The sequence below is a fragment of the Sus scrofa genome, chromosome 12 (assembly GCF_000003025.6).
Source record: "Sus scrofa isolate TJ Tabasco breed Duroc chromosome 12, Sscrofa11.1, whole genome shotgun sequence".
In the NCBI taxonomy this organism is placed as follows: domain Eukaryota; kingdom Metazoa; phylum Chordata; class Mammalia; order Artiodactyla; family Suidae; genus Sus; species Sus scrofa.
This window is the reverse complement of record NC_010454.4, coordinates 2,939,923-2,961,196: the sequence shown is the minus strand read 5'-3', so window position 1 is coordinate 2,961,196 and position 21,274 is coordinate 2,939,923. Positions and strand designations below refer to the sequence as shown.

The following is a 21,274-nucleotide window of genomic DNA, read 5'->3' as shown; positions in this document are numbered from 1 at the left end:
TGTGGGGACCAAGCGCCTTTCTTCTTCACCATTAGCTCCTGAGATCCCACGGCCAGCAGCCCTCCCCTTCCCAGCCCCCGCCCACCGGTAGTTGGAACGCATCCCTCAGCCCGTGGGTTCTGGCTAGAAGGCACCCTCCCTCCAGGGTGGAGCCTGGGAGAGCCCTCGAGGGAGGCCTCTGGTCCCAGCCCCACGATCCAGTTTGCATGATGTCAGGACCCACGGATGTGCTCAAAGCCTTTCAATCATTCTGGCCCCTCTGGTTCCCATACTCATTTGTTGGGGCTGTACCCGGGCTTGGAACCTATCTGAGCGAGTTGTTAACAGACGACAACGTGTCCTAGGGTGACATGGCCCCATAAACCTCATCCAAAGTTAGGGGCAGGGAACTGCCTCCAATGGGATCCTTTTTTCAAAACCAAGCCTCAACATGCACCCCAAACAGTCGGATGCAGACAGTCTCCCCAACGAGGCTGAGCCCCGCCATCGAAAGGCCTATCTCCTACAGACTGATTTCACACGCACGTGTGCACGTGCGTGTGCGTGTGTTTGCATTTACGCATGAGAAGGGAGGGAGAGGAAAGTCTCTCTGGGAAGTGGGTTTCCACGCCCCCCGCGTTTCCAGCAGGCCCTCAGGTGAGCAGATGTGCACCTGACACAGAGCGGCAGGACTCAGCGGCCAAGAGGTGGGAACGAGCCCCTGTCCATCCGTGGATGGATGGGCAGATAAACACAATGCGCATAAACACAATGGGGTCTTATTCCGCCTCCAAAAGGACATTCTGACTCAGGCTACAACGTGGATGACCCTTGAGGACATTGTGCGCAGTGAGAGGAGCCAGGCACAAAAGGTCAAATGTGGGATTATTCCACTCATATGAGTCCACAGAGGAGTCAAACTCCCAGAGACCGAAAGGCGGATGGTGGGCCAGGGGCTGTGGTCTGGGAATGGGAGTTCGTGGTTAATGCAGAAGTTCAGTCGTACAAGATGGAAAAGTTCTGGAGATAAATGGTGGTGATGGTTGCACGACAATGTGAATGCACTTAATGCCACCAAACTGGTCATGTAAAAATGGTCAAAATGGTAAATTTCATTCTGTGCATTTTACTACAATTAGAAATAATTTTTTTTTGGCCATGGCCATGGCCAAAAAAGTGGAAGTTTCCAGACCAGGGATCAAATCCACGCCACAGCATCCACCCAAGCTGCTACAGTGACGACGCCAGATCCTTAGCCATTGTGTCACGCGAGAACTCCTAAAAATAAACTTAAAAAGGATTTGTACATCCACGGAGTTCTCACCATGCACCAGGCTCTTCCTATACAGTAAATACATCTTTCATCCTGTCAACAGTCCTTCAAGAAAGATGTTAGTATCCTATTTTATATAAGTAACTGAGGTGTAGAAATTAAACAAATTACCTAAGATCACTTGCTAAGAAGAGTTAGACCCAGGATTCAAACAGGTTATTCCTAGTACCTGGCAGGCACCCAGTAAACAGGTGCTGAAAGAGTGAGGGAATGAATAAATGAATGAATGAATGAATGGTGTTAAATCCTAGGCTGTTACGCTGTTGAATTTGCCCTGGTTTTTCAAGTTTTTGTTTTTAGTGGGTGGGTGGGGGGCGGTGGGGGATATAGAGGGCTGTTGGTAGTTGGAGCCCAACAAAATAACCCCTAACACGTATTTATAACAATAAGAGGGATCATTCATTTAACTTACTACATGCTAAGTACTGTGCTATAGAGCTAAGCTACCTGTACATGTGACCTAATTTCATCATCAGATTAAGCTCATGAGTTTTATTTTGTTTTTTTTTAAATTTCCTGCGCTTAAGATAAGCAGAAATTCAAACTGATCAACGAATTCAGCAAAGTAGCAGGATACAAGAATAACAATTCAGAAATCAATTGCATTTCTGTATACTAACAATGAGATATTCGAAAAGGAATATAAAAATACCTTTTAAAAGCATAAAAAATTAAATCGCAAAAAATTAAATATCTAGGAATAAACCTGACCAAGGAGGTGAAAGATATATGCTGAGAACTACAAAACATTAATCGAGAAAATTAAAGAGAATTCAAAGGAATGGAAAGATATCCCATGCTCCTGGATTGGAAGAAACAAAAACAAAAAGACAGCATCCAGAATGGGAGAAAATTGTTGCAAATGATGCAGCAGAGAAGGGCTTAATCTCCAAAATATACAAACAACTCATACAACCCAACAGCAAAAAACCAAACAACCCAACTGAAAAAATGGGCAGAAGATCTAAATAGACACTTCTCTAAAGAATACATATGGATGGCCAACAGGCCCATGAATAAACGCTCCACATCGCTAATTACTAGAGAATGAAAATCAAAACTACAATGAGGCACCACTTCACGCCGGTCAGAACGGCCATCCTTAATAAGCCTACAAATAACCAGTGTGGGAGGGGGTGTGGAGAAAAGGGAACCCTCCTACACTGTTGATGGAATGTAAACTGGTACAACCACTAGGGAAAACAGTGTGGAGGTTTCTCAGAAAACTAAATGTAGAACTACCATGATCCAGCAACCCCACTCTTGGGCATATGTCTGGACAAAACTACAATTCAAAGAGATACATGCACCCCTACACTCACTGCAGCACTATTCACAGTAGCCAAGACATGGAAGCAACCTAAATGTTCATCAACAGCTGAATGGATTAAGAAGATATGCTACATATACACAATGGAATACTACTCAGCCGTAAAAAAGAACAAAATGATGTCATTTGCGGCAACATGGATGGAACTAGAGATTCTCATACTAAGTGAAGTAAGTCGGAAAGAGAAAGACAAATACCATACAATATCACTTACATATGAAATCTGAAATATGGCACAAATGAGCCTACCTATAGAACGAAACAAATTCACAGACATGGGGAGCAGACTTGTGGTTGCCAATGGGGAGGGGGAGGGGGGATTGGGGTGGACATGGAGTTTGGGGTTCATAGATGCAAACTATCACATTTAGAATGGATAAGCAATGAGGTCCTGCTCTATAGCACAGGGAACTATATCCAGTCACTTGTGATAGAACGTGATGGAAGATAATATGAGAAAAAAGAATGTATACATATGTATGACTGTACAGCAGAAAGTATCAGAATATTAGAAATCAACTATAATAAATTTTTAAAAAAAGATATGTGGAAATTAAGTCTATGGGAGGATGGTAATTAATCCCTAGTCATGTAAGCAGTGGCAAAACCTTAATTTTGTGTGACTACAGCTAAATTACGCTGATCTTTTCCTATAAGTTTTTGCATGCGCATATCTAAAACTGTAAATATTAATAAAAACGTACCTCAGAGAGGGGTTTTACTTTGGGTGAATGGAAATGTTTTGGACCTAAACAGAGGTGAGAGTTGCACTATACTGTGAATGTCCTATGAGACACTAAAATGTTTACTTTAAAATGGTTAATTCTATGTTGCGTGAATTTCAGCCTAATATATTATTTTAAAAATACATGTATAAGAATATATCCTGAAATTGAATACACATATACCAGAAGTTTTTGTAAAAACAATTTTCACAAATTTTTTTGGCCACACCCGTGGCATGGCTAAGTTCCTGAACCAGGGATTAAACCTGTGCCATAGCAGCGACCTGCGCCACAGCAGTGACAATGCTTGATCTTTAACCTGTTGAGCCATGAGGGAACTCCCAGAAGTCTATTTATTGATGGTTCATTTGCTATATGGTTGAATAATCACACAGCCACTCCCTGTGGGGGACATTCTCCTGTGGTCAGGCTTTGCTCTCCTCTGAGTGGTCTGGAGGGAGCAGTGGGCCTGGGGTCGGGGGAGCCTGCAGCTGGACCTGTCAGGGCAAAGATGCTCTCAGGGGACCTTATAATGCCACCTCATGGATGGTGACACCACCATGTACTTACTGCCTGTGCTGAGCCTGTGGACAATAGCCCACAAGCTGGTGATTTGGGGTTTTCAAACCTGGTTTTATTAAAAGTCCCTAAGCAATTTCTCTTCAGAGGCTTGTCTGTCTCATTAAATGATAACTCACGTGGGCTGGGAGCACTGACCTGCCTCACCTCATCAACATCCATTTTCCTTTATCTTTTAGAGGGAAGTGATCATTTATTCCCTGTAATGGTTGCTGGGAGCAGGCCACCTGATAAATAGATGTGGTTAATAATGAATTAAATTAACATCACCGTTCAGCCAACAGTGGGGAAAAGCTTCTAGTTATTATGTGTACCTGCATGGATGCATGTGCATGAGTGCACATATGTGGTGTGCATATGCACACATGTGCATGTGTGTATGAGTATGTGTGTGCATGTGCACACGCACTGCTAGTGTGTGTCACACCTGCACACACATTCTGTGGACCTGTTAAAGGTCCTCCATGAAAGAAGGTGCAGGCACATGAGGCCAGGCGTGGCACCTTCTGTGCAGTGGGATGTGAGTTGAGATTTTATACGTTGCAGCTGCATTAATACCCTGGAGAAGCCCATTTCTCAATGATGCTCTTTGGAGGGTACGTTTGCAGATGCTTTTACAATGTGAACAATCATCTCCTAATTCCTGTTTGGAACATTAATCTTCTGCTTTCTTAAAGTGTGGCACAGGGTTTTGGAAAGAGGGTCAGCGGCTAAGGCCTATTTAGTCCTTAACCCGAGGGGATTGGTTAAGGAAATTATGGTACTTCTATGCAGTGAAATAATATGCAATCATTAAAAACGAGGTGAATATCAGCCTAGAAATATGTTCTTGAAAATACTGTTAAGCAACAACAAAAACCCAGGTTACAAAACAATGACTACAGTGTGAAATAAATTTGCAAACTCTTCTGTGTAGAAAACTATCTGGAAGCTGACAAATTTCCAACAGTTGGATTGTGAGTGTGAGTTCCTCCTTCCTTTTTTGTCTTAATTTTCTACAATGAGCATCTACTGCTTGTGTAACAACAAAAAGGTGGTAAGAGTTTGTTTTATTTGCAAAGAAAAAAAGGGGGAATCCCTCTGAAGGTCTTTATACCCTGCCAGCTCCAGGGGAGGAAGTGAGAGGGCTTCTGGAAGCAAAGAGGAGGGAGACAAGCAAAGGGCCAGTACTCTTGGCTCTGACTGCCAATCTCTGAAGGTGCTGGTGGCTCTTGGGCTGCAACAACAAGGTCACCCTGAAATCGAGAATGATGTTTTGGGAGCAGGATGTGCTCACAAACTCGCTCGTGTCTGGGGAGAACCAAATCCCTCACTCTTTCATTTGGCTCCTGTCTCACATCATTTCTTTTGACCGAACATTGAACATGTGCCCTGTCTTGGGGGCCAGGTGTTGCCCCAACGTGGCCCCCGCCCTCAGCTGACGCTGATTCAGCAGCCCCCACCCCCACCTCCAACCAGGGACCCAAGGCCAGTCAGGGCAGAACGCACTGCTCTGGCTTTTTCTGATCAATCGTCAACACCCCCCCACCCAATGGTGGCTCAGTTCTTGGAGATAAGGCACTTGGCCCCTTACTGCGTCCACTCATCTCCAGGAGCACAGAGACCTCGTGAAATTAACTGACACCTGCCCCAATAGGTAGGCCGGGTGCACAGTGATTGAAAGTGCCATTTTTACTCAGTGCAAGTGAAACACTGATGCGGTCTCCCAAAGGTCCTGAGCAGCCAAGCTGTCTCCACGCTTGGCTGAGGGTCCTGGGAAAGTGGTAGGCCTTTCAGATGGAGCCCAATCTCCTTCGTGGTCAAAAGAGGAGGGAGTTGGACAAGCAGATCCCCAGCTGGGTCCCTCCCCACTGGGACAGTCTATTAGTGCGGGCATCAAGCTGTGACGGAGCATATGACACTCTACTTTGACAGCCACTGGACCACAGCAACACCCTCTTCCTATTTCCTGCATATTTCAGGATTAGGAAGAGATTTTTCAGAAGGAAAATCCTAGCTTGGAATGTCTCTCTCCTGCACGGGTGTGCAGGCGCCCCCCACCCCCACCCCCTCACACACACACCATGCAACAGCTCAACCCCATGAAAGGCCTCCAGCGCCGACTCCAAATCAAGGGCAGAGCCTCCTCCAGTGACGACGCCCTTCCTCAGCCCGGGGTCCTACTGGGGGGGCTCTAGTCTTGGTCCTGCACCAATTCCTGCCCGAGGAGGCCACGCCCACAGCCAGCCAGACATTGTTCCTCCCGAGGCCGTTCCCAGACAAAGCGTGTCTGCACGGCACCCGCGGAGTCAGGGACCAGAAGGTGTGAGCCCCAGTCCCGGCCCCTCACCACCAGCCTCCAGGGTCCTCAAGGGCCTGGGGGGTCATGGTTCTGGCCGGCTCAAGCATGGCAGCCAATGTAACCGCTGCAGAGTCGCAGGACTTATCAGCTCGATGTTCTGACCTGGCCTTGCAGGGGAGGTGGCGCACCCCCTCCTACCAGGCTCCTTCTCACTGGCACCGGCCCCTGCTGGCCTTTGATGGCACCCCGGGTCCCAGAGCACAGCCTGCTGGCGAGAAGGCCTGGCCCAGCCCTGCGGTGAGGTCTACGCGGGACGAAGGGACCAGGGCCCGTCAGTGTGATCCTGTCTCCAATTTAACATTTTTTCCCTTCTCTACTAGCCCCCGATTCCTCCAAAATAAAACCCTAAAAACGTCCACCAAAAAAAAAAAAAAACAAAAAAAAAACCAGAAAAGCCAAGAAGATGCTGAGCTGTTCGGACAGGGATACTCTCTGGTTACAGAAAGACGTGCTTTGGAGTTCCCATAGTGCCTCAGTGGTAACGAACCCGACTAGTATCCATGAGGATGCGGGTTCGATCCCTGGCCCTGCTCAGTGGGTTAAGGATCCAGCACTGCCGTGAGCTGTGGTGTAGGTGGCAAATGCGGCTCGGATCTGGCGTTGCTGTGGCTGTGGCTGCGGTGTAGGCCAGCAGCTGTAGCTCTGATTCAACCCCTAGCCTGGGAACTTCCATCTGCCACAGGTGCGGCCCTAAAAAGAAACAGAAAGAAAGGAAGGAAGGGAGGGAGGGAGGAAGGAAGGAAGGAGGAAGAAACGAAAGAAAGATGTGCTTTCCCAGCACCTCTGTCTGCTAATGAAAGGCCCTCAGTCTGCGCATTCCGGCAAAACATAATTGAATCTGGCCGGGTGGCACCCCTCCAGGAGGCCCCTGAGCTGCCAGAGGGAGGACGCATTTGAAAAAGCCGCCTGTCAGCTCTTTCTGCCTCTTCCCGGCCCATCTTCTTCCCACTCAGCCCATGTGGGCTGGGCAGGCAGCAGGGCGGGTGGCCCAGCTCTGAGCTAAACCAACTCCTCAAAGGGCAGGGAGCCTCCACTGGGCCATTTTTCAGACTTTAATTCCACTGAGTGGAACTGAAAATGCCTTCCACTTGCTCAGCCCCTATTTCCTCTCTGCCCTGGGCAAACACCACCCTCCAAAGAGGGAGACGACCGGCCGGAAGAAGCCCTGCTGACCGTCAGGAGGCCTGCTGGGGATGCTAGCGTCTCGCTTGGCAGTCCCTCTGCCCAGAAGCAGCAGCACCCACAGGACGACTTCATTTCCACCTGGTGAGACCCAGAAGAGTGGAATGACAGGGCCCAAGGCTCTGTGGCCGACCTTCCTGTAGGCCGCGGGCTGTGGTGGCCACACGCTCAGGTTGAGCCTTGGCTCCGACAGTTGTGAGCTGGTATCAGTGAGCTCCCTGCACCCCCTCCCACCCGAAAGAGGACAGATTCCAGGAGCATCCGCACGGCACCATGGCAAGAATAAACAAGGCCTGGACTGAACCCTTCCCAGCCCCAGGTCCTCAGCAGTAGTAGCTGATAACTCTCAGCCCAGAACGCCAGGGGCCAGCATGCGCAGGATGCTCTTAAAATTCAGCTGCGAGCAGACCCTAGCACGCCCGTCCTCAGGGAGACTTCCCTGCGTCCCCCATGCTCTGCTCCCTGGGCGCCCACTCTCTCGGTACAAGTGTTCCTAACTCAGGCGGAACCATTCTTGCCGAAGACCCCAGGAGGTGGGGCCTAGGTCAGGAGGGAGGGACCTTGCTCAGAGACCAGCCCGAAAGCCTCCTCCTCTTTCTCTGCTCTAGGCGGGGAAGGTCAGAAGCCAAATGATGGGTTAAGGGGTGCAGGTAGGAAGGGAGGCAGGGCAGCCAAGGGCCACACCTGAGTCCCCTCCTCTGCCGCATGGGGACGGGCGCCTTTCCCACCAGCTCCCCCTCCATCCCAGCTCCATGGAAACCTGGGAGCACTTCTCCACGTTGGTCCTCAGACCTGCCAGCCGGGCACTGGGCCCCTGCGGGGGAGGAGGGAACCCCATGCCCCGTCCGGGCTCAGCAGCCGCCGCTCTTGGAGAGTCTGGGAGAGAGTTTGGCCCCAGGCCCTCTTGAGAGAGTTTTCTTTTATATTTATTAACCCACTTTCTCTCTTGGCCTTCGGAGCAATAAGGAAACCTCAGCCAAGGCTATTAATAGGCCGAAGCCGTCCCTGGGGAGGACAATGAGCTCAGACCTTCAGCGCAGGTGCCAAGCATAATAAAGCTTCCCGAGTTGCCTAAATATAGGCTGTGGCTGCGTCGGGGCACTGAGCGTGGTCTGCCTGCTGCCACCCAGCCCCGCTCCCCAGGCAGAGCTTTCTGCCACCTGTGCCAGAGCCCGGCCTGAGGAAAGAACCCGCCACGACCCACACATCCCCCCCCAGGTCAGATCTGGTGGGAGCCACTAAGGAAGTGGGGGAGGCATCCACAAAATGATATGCAGTATAGACGACGCCTGTAAACAGAGTTTAATGAAAAGGCAGTGCGGGAATTTATGGGCAACCCAAAGATAATTAAAATTATTTATCTACTTACCTCCCTGCCGGCTGATCAGTCTATTAATTATCTATTATGTACTTGCTGATTTGCATTTCACTGGAGGGACGGGGTGAGGGCAGGTGAAAAACACAGAGGCATCTGGGAACCCAGCGGCAGGGGCAGGTGTGGACCCCGTCTCTACCAACCGAGGCTCCCCAGCTGCCACACCTCACCCCCGGCCACACCACCACCCCCAGCTATGCCCCCAACTCCATGCCCCCTGAGCAGCCCCAGGTTTGAGATCCGAGTCATGTGGAGTAGCCGGTGCCCCCAGAAGGGGCCCGCCAGGAAGAAGCCTGCAGGAAGGGGCCCGCAGGAAGTGGCACGCACCTCTTTGCAGATGGGCAGCTCCTGGGACGGGTCCCAGCCTGAGGGCCTGCAGACCAGTTTGAGATAAACGTGGGCAGAATCTTCCTTGGGCAGTTCTGACTTAGCGCTGCACTGAAAAGAGAAACCATGAGAAGAAAACCATTTTCAACCTCGGAATATCTGGAATGCATCAAACGCACACTCTCCCGCACTCTTGATTAAAAATATCACAGGACAGAGTGTCATGGGAACGGCATCCTTTGAACGCTGCAGTGAGAACACATTAGGCTGGAGCGAGTGATGACAAGGCGTCCCAGCTCACCACCTCACGGCAGCACGCGCTCCCGGCTCTGCCACTCCCCTGTGGTGAGACCCATAATATCAGCCTGGTCCCTGAGATCCAAGGTGATGGGGTCAATGGGCCACGGGGTCCGACTGGCAATGGCCATGGAGGGTGGGATGGCTCGTGTCACCCATTCCCAACACAGGCCCCAAGTCTTCACTCAAGTCAACAGAGCTGGGCTGGGGATAAATCTTCAGCAACAACCCATTACTGGCTGGGGTTCCCCAGCACCTGGCTAGATTCCAGGGGCACAGGGCTACCAGGGGCTGTGATTGGGGCTGATCTTGCAGTTCACCTAGACATTGAGCCTCTCTCAAAATCTGTACGGTGCACCATAACCCGCTGTGGGAGCTGTTCCTTAAAACCCAATCAATCCACCTGTGTATCTATAGGGCCACCTCTACGCGATTGCCACCTAGAGCTGCAGAGAGACAGATGCACACACACGTGTGGAGACAGACAGAGAGATACACACAGATCCATCCATACATAGATCGTAGTGATTCTGTTTCTCTGGGGACCCCTGTCTGACTCAGGGCCCCGAGCATCACCCCAGCTTGCACTCCAAGAGACCGATCCCGTCCATTCACAGAACCAGCAGTGCCCCCGCCCCCGCCCCCACCCCCAGACTCTGCCCCCCACGCATTCCCACTTCCAGGGAAGGAGCTGCACCCCAGAATGGCATGGAAGCAGGAGGGAAAAGGAAGCAGTGAGGGGCCAGTCACCTGCTCGGGAAGAGCCAGGAATGACCAGGCCCTCATGAGACTCTGAAGTGATGCCCCAGCCCCCACTTCTGCTGAGGCCTCAAAATCCGCCCCGCCAGGCTCCCTGCATTTGCAGGGCAGCCCTCTCCATGCCTCCCTCCTCTGCGTACCCGCCCAGCCGGCCCTCTCCCCCCCCCCCCCGACGATGGCTTCTCAATTCTGATGATGTATCAATAACTGCAAAGCAAAATGCCACAGTTAGCAGCACTACTGGTACTGTAACTAATCGTTTTCGGAATTGATTCACAGGGTTGCGTGTGCAAGGCGAGGTGGGGCCACGTCCCCGAGGCCACTGCGGCCCCCAGGAATTAGGCACACAAGGAGAAGTTCCAAGAGACAAAGAAAGCAAGCGGGAAAGAAAGCGAGGAAGGAGACAAGAAAAAGCACATTTTCAAAAAGAGAGGAACTGGCGACCTCGACTCTAACACAGAGAACAAGAGGGGGCAAGCTGCACCCTGACTTGGGGCTAAGGGAGACATGGAGGGTGACAGGACCCTTTCTGGGATTGGAACACACCCCCTTAGCCCCCACACCAACCCATGCAGCCTGCGACTCTCAGACCTGGAAACCCTCTGGCTCCTCCAAGGACGAAGATCCCAGAGGCCTCTGGGGTTCATGTATTTAAGATTTCATTGGCTGTGCCCTGGCGTCCTCCGAGATAGCACCTTTCCAAACAACTGGAATGGCCATCGGGGACAGAGCGGATAAAGACAAAGCCTGGGTTCCTAAGACAGATTTCTCCATCGCAGATAAAAGGAATGGATTGGAAATAGACCTCGGCACGGAGGAGCTGCAAAAACACCAAACTGAAAGAAACGAGTCACGAAAGAAGAAAGATGTCACTCGTGTGCACTTTAAGCAGAGAAAGATGATCTACTGACGGTCACTTGTGTGCAAGTGTGTTCTCAAGGGACAAAAACGATGGACACCAAGCCGTCGCTCAGAGTTGCTTCTGGGAGTGGGGGTGTCCATGGGCATGAGGCTGGGGTGCCGAGGGGACTTGGCCTCCATCTGTAATTCTTTCCTTCCTCCTTGCTTTTCTCCCTCTCTCCTCTCTCCTCCCTTCCTTTCTTTCTTTCAAAAAACCAATGCAATGTAACTCAATGTTAACTGCTGCTGAACAGATATTTATTATATTTTACCTTAACCTTCATCATTCTCAAAAAGTTTTTGAGATGAACTTGGTTAGACTGTAAGCCCCTTGAGGGGGTGAGACCCTGACGACACGCGTGGTTACTCAGCCGGTGGCGCAGTATTTTGCCCCTTCAGTGACTCAGTAGAATCTCACCAGCCGGTGGCCTGGGTGGCTGAATAGATGAATGACGTATATGGCGGGAACACTGGGAAAAAGAGTCAGCTGTGCCCTTTCCACTCACCCTCCATTTAAAGGACAATACACTAGTCTAGAATCGTTTCTTCAACTGCCCACTGAGGTTTTTCCTCGGAAAGCACCAGCCTGAGCAGACGGCAAGCAGAGGCTGCTGCATTTCAAACGAGGGTCCCAGGCATGGGGACGGAAGCGCATCCTCAAAAGCCCTGGAGTCTGGACCAGCCATGTTTCCAAGACCTGGGCTCTCACATTCCTCCCCCCGAGAGAGGCAAGGGAAGGCTTGCAGGGCCTGGGGACCCACCGACTGTTTCCTGAGCAGAGCCTCCCCACACAAGAGGCGCCAGGAGGTCCCAGACGCTCAGAGGGCTTCTCCCGCTCTGTGGCAAGCAAACATCTTCACACAGACCAGGCAGCCAGAGCGACCCCGGGCGCTCTGCAGGGGGCTGGTCTCTGAGGAGAGGCCAAGGGCTAGGAGCTTTCCAGCAGGTCCTGGAGACAGGGCGCTCCACAGCCAGAAACCCATTCCCCCAAGAGCTGCCACCTGTCATCCACTGGGCTGCTCATGCACCCTTGCCGGGGCCCCCAGGACTAGTACACCTCTCGAGTGTGCCAGGGCCAGCAGACGTGCCCCCGACTCTGGCTCTGATCTTACACGGTTCCACTTTCAGTGGTACAAGCTAATAAAAGCTGCATGATCAAATTCCAGGTCATTACTCAAGGAAAGGGACCCCTCTGTGGTTGCCGGCAACAGTTTCAAACCAATTAAAACAAGCCTGGCGTTTCTGCGGGCTGCTGCCATGCCCGCCACCCCGGAGGTCTCGGAGGGCCCATGCTCGCAATGAGCAAGATGCACGAAATGTTAATGGAGACGCTTAAAGGCCACGCCGAGGGGATTCTGGTAAATAAGGCCACGCGACGAGGCTGGGGGAGAAGTCTCCTGAGCTAACCCTAGAGGAAACTTCAATAAAACGAGATTGGATTGAAAACAATTCGCCCCGCAAGGGATGGGTCTACTGGCAGAGCTGGGAGGGGTCTTCAGGGGAGGAAAGCTATTTTATTTCCCATTAGCTCCCCTTTGCATGCGCATGTGCCCCCTGCTGCCAGCACCAGAATCTGCCAGGACGACAGTGCCCACTGAGCAGGCTGGGAGAACTGGGTGTAATTTGCGGGGGGTGGGGCGGGGTACTGAGCAGGCAGTGGCTTTGAGAAGGTGGAGGGTTGGGGGACTGTCTTGGGGCTGAGAAGGGGGAAGGGCTTTGCTGAGGACTTGGCCGTGTGGGGGCTCACAGCTGTCTGGCAGCTGTTCTGAGTTCTGTTGGGTCCTGTTTCGGGAAGATCAAACGTCAGCCATGAAACATAAGGATAAGGTTCCAGAGAACACTGCCCAGCACCCAAGTCAGCAAGTAGAAGGAGCCTGGCGAGCAGCCCGAGCTGGTGTTGTGTAATTCAGTGTAAACTCGGGTCGACCCCAAGTGGGGGTAACCAGAGGGAGGGCTGGGGCTGTGGCTGCTAGCTTTGCTCCCAGCCAGGACTGTCTGCGGCCCACAGTCCTGCCCGACGCAACTGAAGGACCTCCAAAAACGAGAAAAGGAAAAGAAGTCACCAGGCCAAACACACTCAAGGAGTCTGGGCTGGGTGAGCTGGACCGCACAGCCCGGCCCTTCCTCTTGCAGCCGCCCCCACCAAGGTCACCGTGGGCCGCTGCACACCTGCTTCTGTCAGTCAAAGTTTACAACTGAAATAACAAACCTTATGCCAGCTAAGGTTGCCAGATTTAGCAAATTAAATTACTGAATGACTAGATAAATTTGAAATGTCAGATGAACAACAAATAATGTGTTACCTTTTTTTTTTTCAAGCATAAGTATGTATCATGAAATATTGGGGACATACTTATACTAAAAATTATTCATTGTTCATCTGACGTTAGAATTTAACCAGGCACCTGGTATCTTTACCTGGCAGCGCTAGCTTCCGGCTGTCTTACTACACAGCCTAAACACGCATACGTACACATGTACACACCCATCCTTCAAAGAAAAGGAGTTAAATAAAGCTTACTAAGATCAACTCCCTGCCTGGTGCGCCCTTCTGTTCTCTCCTTGAGCCTCCCTTGTGTCACCCCCACAGCTGCCCCATCACTCAGACAGAGACTGGGAGGCCGGACTGTCACTTGTCCAAGGCCGCACGGTCAGCATGCAGCCTGGCAGAAACTGCAGACCCAGGTCATTCGCATTCCAAAGTCTGCACTCTTTCCACCAAACCAGACCCAATGCATCAAATTTTAGATGTTTATTTCCAAACAAAATGGCCATAAGGAAGTTGTTATTGATTCTGCAGTCAAGTCAATGGACAGTGCTTGAAGCCTTGGCTCAGGCCCACACCAAGCTCTGAACAAAGCTGCCCTTCCAGGACAAGGAGGCCCTGGTGCGGGGGCTCACCCGGCTGGGGTGTGGGTGAGCACACCTGGCTTCCGTTCAGAGGGGTGTTGGTTTGGGTCCACCCGGAGCTCTGCTGGCAATCGAGTCCCGAGCAAGCATGGAAGGCAGCATCGGTATTCTAGAAAAGGGGATTTCTCCCCAGACACTGAGGAGGGGACAGAACTTGCATCTTCCTGGGTTGAAAAGGTAGACCTGAGGTTGTCTGAAAATTGAGCCCTGAGTCCCCCGACTTCCCCTTATCAACTAGCTGCTTCCCAGGTAACCAGTAGGTGGTTTAGAACCTTGCAATGTGGTTAGAATTGCAAACTTTTTTTTTTTTTTAAAGAAGGGATGGCCATCTTTGATGAGGCCAAGGTGAGTCACAGGGTGGGATGTCTCATCATCCACCTGGGCCATCCTCTTGGCAGGGACAGAGGAGATCTGGCTGATGAACTTTGCCCTTCACATCAGCGAGACAGTTATCACACCCCAGGTTTTAATCAGCTGGCTTCATGAAGATTTTTCGGGGAATGGCAGCTAAGTGCTACCACTTTGTCATATCTAGAAATGTCTTTTCCCCCCCTCCTCTTTTAAAACAACCACCCCACAGATCGGAAAAACCTCTAGCACATCGTTAGTCAGTCCATTCCTCCAGCCCCACCCCTGCCCCCTGGACTGCTTACGAGCAGGCAGAAGCTCCTGTCTGAGGGCCGTCAGCTGGGCCCTCAAGGACTAATTCCTGTCATGAGTGAAATGAAAGCATCCTGGGCCTGAAGATCTGGATGCCTACCTAGTGGCCAAGAAGAAATCCAGGATAGGGCTGAGGAGGCCACAAGGAAGAGGAGGAGGCCACCATGGATCTTCCAAAGCTTGAACCCAGAGGATGCCACCAATCCCATGTTAAAATCCAGAAGAACCAAACTGCCGGGCAGACAAGTCAGGGAGCGCGGCTGCATGAAAAGTACAGCCAATGCCCCTGCTTTTATTTCCACAATCAGCACCTTAACAGCTTCCAGTTTCCTCTCTCGATAATGCAGTCAAGGGGCAGTCTGAGTACTAATACCATGTTTTTGCTATTTGCCTGATGGGGTTTCAAGGGAAAACTGGGGGCCCGGAGTTGCATTTTGAGATTTCCCACACAACGAGGGAAGGCATGGAGGGTGGGGGAGGAAGCTGCTGCTGGATTTGGGTCCTTCCGGAGATAGCCCCCTGTAAGGAGCTGGTTTAATTACAGGCAGGTTGTTGTGGTTGGTTTTTTTTAAGTGACCTACTTCCCAGATGGTTTTCTCTGCATTTCTTTTCTGCCACAAAGTTTTGACATATTGGAGCCAGGAAGGAAGAACAGTCACACCTGTGTCACACCCTAAAAGCAGGCTTCAGTGGAAGGGAAGAGGCAAGTGAGAGAGATGGGTGGAGGAGAAAGAGCGGCAGGGGGAGCTCTACCCCACTGCGATGAAGAAACACTGTCCCTCCCTGTACAAAAGCCCTGGCTGGCCCAAGCGGCGCTGGCCTGGGAGGCCTCTGCCCGGTTTCTGGGAGCAAAGCTGAAGATCAGCTCGCCAGAAGGCCCTGAGCAATTACCGCCAGGAGCGGCCTGGGCTGGCTGGTGTGTCCTGTGGTGCTGGGCCATTTGGGGGGCCTATGGTCCTGAGATGTGTGCTGACTCCGATCCCAAGCCACAGGACAAGGAGGCACTGCTGGCAGACCAGTCGTCACCAGGACCGGTGGCAGAAGCAGGGCCCTGTACGCCCTGGCTGTCCAGCAGAACCCTAGACCTTCCTGCTTGAAGACTAGACTTGACAATGCTCCTTCAGCTAGACCCTCGTTGACTGTGTTTGTCATGAGGATGGCACAATTCGGAAATGCTTCTCAGCAAGGAGCTCCCATGCCCTGCCTCCCTTGGTAAGGCAACCCTGCTGCCAGCAAAAGGCCTCCTCTCAACTGCCCCAAATCCTGTACGACAAACTCTGAGGTCACTCCTCACGTCCTGCTCCCGGTGGGTTTGGAGAACAGCTGCCTGCCGCCCTCCACTGTGTCGCCAATAGAGCCTCCGACACAAAACTAGTGTAGCTCGCAGCTGTGAGCCCTGCCTGCCTGTTCTGAGCAGATCTGCCTTTCCCCCTAAGCTCCTGGAGCAGAACTGCCACTGTCTGCAGCAGGAACGGCTCTGAGCGGCCGCCCTACTTCTCTGTGTCATAGCCTGGCTCTCACCAGCACTAACAGGTGAGCAGAAAACGCATTCCTCACGCCCCTGAGAAGCCACCTTCTCAACACATTTGAGAACTTGCCATGTTGTGCCAGGAGCCCCCATTACATCAGTATCAGGTCCCGAACGTAACTGGAGACTCAGCTGGGGGAGGCCATCCACAGACGTACGAGGGTCCCCAGCGAGGAAGCCCCCACAGGCCAGCAGCGCTCACCGCCACGATCCACGTGCCATGAAACACCCCTCACTGATTTGACTCACGGCCTTTGGTTTTCAGATTCAAAGGCGCTGAGAAAACAGGTGGGCTTAGCGTGTACTGGGCTCAGGTGAGGGCTGGGCCCGGGGCCCGGATGGAAGTCGTCCTCTTCTAAAGGCACATCCGCATCCACGAAGGTCCGGGGCCTTGGGGGCCCACCTCGTGCCCTCCCTGTGACACGGCGCTCCGCAGTGTCAGGGAAAGAAAACAAAACCGAACAAAGCCAGGACACTCTCCTGCTCCTGCAGCAGGCCTCGGGGAGGTCACGGCCCCTGAGCCAACGTCCGGGCCCCTGCGTCCTCTGGGCCCCGTCCTGAGACACTCTCTCGGCCGAGCCGAGACAGGGAGGCGCCTGAAGGCACAACGTGGAGCCTCCCACACCTCATCTTCCCATGAGGAGGAGGCGAGGAAGTTCTCACCAGAAACACCTTGTGGTGGGCGCTCCCGTGGCCCCGCCTCACAAAGACACACGGAGCCGAGGGCGGGAGAGACAGCGGCGAGAAGGGAGAACAGACTCACCGAGTGTTTATTGGGCGCAGAGGATCTGCAGGGTGGGGACTAGCGATGCCAAAGGCTTTAGGCAGCTACGTTGTGTCTCAGGAGCTCGAACCCACCTTCATGACTAGTCCTCAACTCTGCATGCATGTCTATGGTTATTTTAAAAAACGTGACAGGTGACACAGAAGAATGTCAGTGTAAGGAAAGAAGCGGTGGGCGTGGATCGGGAGATACCCAGGGATGTGCTGGCTCCTATCTGTGCCTCCTCGTAGTGGTAAATACGGGGGCAGGAGAAGAGGGAGCGCCCTGAGCAGAACGGGAGCAGGAGCGGGAACGAGGTTCTGCAGAGCGACCGGCCGTGGAGCCAAGGCAGGGAGGTTATGGTCTCGCCGAGGCTGTAACGCAGAAGGGCTGGGGGAACGTGCCAACCCTTCGATGAGATGGCACAGGCAGTGTGCCCAGGCACAGTTCCCAGCACAGAGCCTGGCACCCAGCAAGCTCTTAATAAAAGTTAGTTTGCTTCCCCGCGCGGAGCGTAACGGATGAGGACAGTGGCTGGAAAAGCTAGGGACCTGGCATGAAGTGAAACCTGCATTCCGGGAACGATGAAACGCAGGTCTCACAATGTCCGAAGGCAACGCCCGAGGGTTGGGACGGAAAGGAGACGTGCTCAGCTCTCCAGCCTCCCAGACAGGCCTTCCTAAGCAGGGTCCCTGGGTCTGTACCTGTGTACACACATGGCATCTTCTGGAGAGGATCCAGGGTAGTCTCTGGGTCCTGAGAGGGACTGAGATGCTTTGTGAGTTAACTAGCGGTGCTGTGTTTCCAAAGTCCTTTGCCCAGAAGCCCCCTTCTCAGCTCTAGTGACAACTGTATACACAGCCCAACTGCAAAGCACTCAGGGAAGCACATGGGATTGACTGGCACTGGGTGTAGATGACTGGCCATTAGTTTGAGAGGAAGCAACTCAGTGCGGGGTGGGGGGATGGGAGCGGGCAGGAGGGAGGGAAGTGGGGCTGAGGTCCTTTGCCTGCCCTGCCTTTGCTGGGTGGGGCTTGGGCAAAGCTGCCAGGCTCCCTAAACCTCGGTTCCGGCGGGGCTGGGGACCACGGTCATTGGAGTTGGAAAGAACGTGGGTGAAGTGCACAGCGCACTGGTGTGTAACAGTAGGTGTGCTGTTGGACCAGGACTCCCCATAGAGTTCCACAGGTGTGCAGCGTGATCCCAGGAGCCGGCGTCTCTTAGTGCTTGTGTTAAGTCATTGCTGCAGCACATACTTGGGACGTGGGCCCCTCTCCCATCATCACTGTGGCCCCTGGGGCAGGTTTCCCTGGGGTGGAGACACAAGAGCTGGTTGCTAGGCATTAGTCGTATTGAGAATTGAGGTTTTAAGACTTTTCCCTAGTCCAGCACGTTGGGCGATAGTGAGGGCAGCTCATTTTTTCAGCCAAGAAAAGAGCCTGTAATGGCAGCTGCAAGGCCACCAACAGACACTGGCACCCTGTGGCCGCGCCTGCCTGCCCATCTGGAGCCCCTCTCCAAGCCTCCCCATCCTGGAGGTCCACCTCGCAGGCTTCCTGCTCTTGATGCTGCCAGGACTGCAGAGGAAGCAGTGCCCCTACTCAGTGATCCACTGCCCAGCCAGAGGTGACTGCTTGCTGAGAGCTGGCGAGAGAGGTGCCTGCTGCTCGTGGCTGGTGGTGCCTGGAGCTGTGCCCCATTGCGAGCTCAGGCCAGGCTTGGTTAGTGCACAGATGCAAACGGCGAAGGGAAGCCAACTGTTTGGAAACACAGTTTGCTGCTGAGCTGGTGAGGCAGGGTGAGAGCTCAGGATCTTGCATTTCAGGCTATTTTCAAATTTCAGGTGCCCAGTTCCAGGAGGAGGTGAATCATTAAGTGTCTCTGAAAAGGCTACAAGGAGGGAGGCCCCCCTCTTGCTGAGCCACTTGCAGGGGGATGCTGCTTGCTCCGGTCACATGGCTGGCCCCTCCACTGCCTCTTCCGCCAGCCACACCATCCAAGCATGTGGGCGAGGCCTGGGGATGGACAGGCATTGGGGGGCATTCCTGCCACCCTCTCTAGACCTCCCCTCAGGGGGCTCAGAGGAACTGGCTTTGGAGGCTCGGGTGGCTGTCACACCCAGGAGGGAGCCCAGAGAAGCACTTCCACCGTGAGCTGGTGGTGGCGGCCCTGGACAGGCTGACTCTGGTGAAGGAGCAGAGTGATGCCTCCCAGCTTTCTGGGAAAGCACTGCACTATCGGGGCTGGAGGGACCCCAGGGACCCAAGGAAGCCTCAGAGGGGAACTCCGTGCCCAAAGGTTAGTGAGGCGGCACAGTTGACACCAGGCCCTCCCTTGGCAACTCCCCTTTCTTGGGAGAAAGGCACATGGCTCACCTTCTGCCTCCGGGGGGCAGCCCCTCTGGTGGTGGGCAGGCAGCTGATGCTGGCAAGTTTCTGCCAATGAACCTGCAGGTGTCTGGCTTGTGCCCCCAGCTCTGTGTGCTGAAAGCCTCCCACACCTGGAGTTCAGAGGCTCTGGTTCCTGGGTGGAGGTTGTGGAGGGGGGAGAGTGGGCAGCCTTCCCACTGCCATGCAGCTATGAGGCACCACCTGGCAGAGCAAAGCCAGCACCTGTAGGAGGCAGACGCTCATTCATCACCCTTGCAGCCCAGCCATGGCTCCTCTGCCTCTGGGCAGGGAGGGAAGAGGTGGGGTGGGGGATTGCTGGGCAGCTGTGAAATGCTGCCCACAGGCCAACGCAGGGTCACAGTCCCAGGTACTGTCCTCTGTGTGCAGAGAGGACAAGCCCCACGGTAAAGGCTCCCGGGCACCAAAGGAGGACGTTCTGCAGGGCGTGAAGCTGACACGTTTAACACACCAGCCACAAGTCCTGTGCTTAGACCATGTCCGAGCCTTTCAGGAATGCTGAGGCCTGAGCCGATCCCCTGTCCTGGGCAACGCGCAACAGCACCCCTGCCCATTCCTGCAGTGTGAGCCCCAGCACAGGGCAGGCGTAGGTGGAAGACGCTAAATGAGAACTGCTCAGGTGAGCTGTTCTCACCTAAGTCCCCCCCCCCCCAGAGGGGGGGACAGAATGCTGGAGACAGAATGCTGGGCTCATCACTGGGAGTTCCGCAGCTGGGGCCAGGCAGCCTGCCAGGCGGGGCCTTCCTGGGCCGATGTGTGGTAGGAATTTCGGGAGCAACTTGGGTCATCTCATCAAAAGATACAACTGTCAACTTGGAGGGGCTTATCAGTGAGCCCAGTCAGATTTCAGAGAATCGACTTATCCCCAAATGTCAACTACCAGCCATTTACATTTCCCCGCAACCGAACGGCCCCCCGACCTCCGTTCTCCACACATCCTTGGGATGGGGGCAGAGAGGGAGCTCCTTAGAAAGGCCACACAGGACCATCCCCTTCCCAGGATGTTACCACCTGCTGGCCCTCTAAAATGAAAAAAGATAAAAAATAAATGAAAAGAACAACAGACATGTAAGTACAGCTACAGCAGCACCTTCTTTGCCTCCCTGCTCCAAGCTCCAACCTCTCAGATACTTATGTTCGTTCCCCCTAAATCATTCCTGACGGCTGGACTGCTCGCACTCCATCATGGGGAGAGGCTGCGAGGAGCTGCAGTTCCGTTTAGCTTGCAGAAAAAGGAGTCTCCCAGGAAAAACCCACCCGGGAGCTGTCCGGTGCTGAACTCCGGCGTGATGGACGATTATGGCCCATCTGCACTTTCGGAGGGGGATAGATTTATGAGTGGGAGAGACAGCTAGAAGAGTGTCCATTACTATAACTCACTGCCCTCTTCAGAGATATTCTAATCAGGCATCCTTTCCTCCTGCCGAAAAGCCCAGGTTAAGAACTGGCAAGAGGCGAAAACAATTCCATATTTCTGGGGTGGTTCTTCCCCAGAGCAAGGCTGTCAAAGGCGCTGGGGGCAAGGACATCAGGAGGCCGGTGATGGAGGGGGCTGCTGGGGGAGGGACCCCGCGCCTGGCAAAGCAGGGTCCCCATCACATTTCCTAGGGCTCCCTGCCTCACCTCAGGTCCCAGTTTCTTGAAACTGATGTTGAGAAGATAAAAGAAGCCAGTATGTCTCTCCCCTCTCAGCCCCTGCACAGACTAGCTGAGATTTACTGACAACCAGGAATCATGCAGAGGGAGGCAGCAAAATATCTGGCTCTCCCTGGGAGGCTATGCAGTTTGATATTTTTGAGCACGGGGAAAGCAACAGAGTACCTCAGTGGAAGCCCGGGCCAGGCACCGAGCTGGATGCCTTCTGTACATGGATGCAGT

At 53.1% G+C, this 21,274-nt stretch overlaps 1 long non-coding RNA gene across 2 annotated transcripts in view; it reads right to left on the bottom strand.

Annotated features, from left to right (window-relative positions):
* LOC106505381 overlaps positions 1 to 21,274 on the bottom strand; it is a 396,508-nt gene that overhangs the window by 145,221 nt on the left and 230,013 nt on the right. For both annotated transcript variants that reach the window (XR_002336944.1, XR_002336943.1), the window contains exon 3: positions 9,172 to 9,282. This is a non-coding gene — a long non-coding RNA (uncharacterized LOC106505381). The remainder of the gene's footprint in view (positions 1 to 9,171; positions 9,283 to 21,274) is intronic.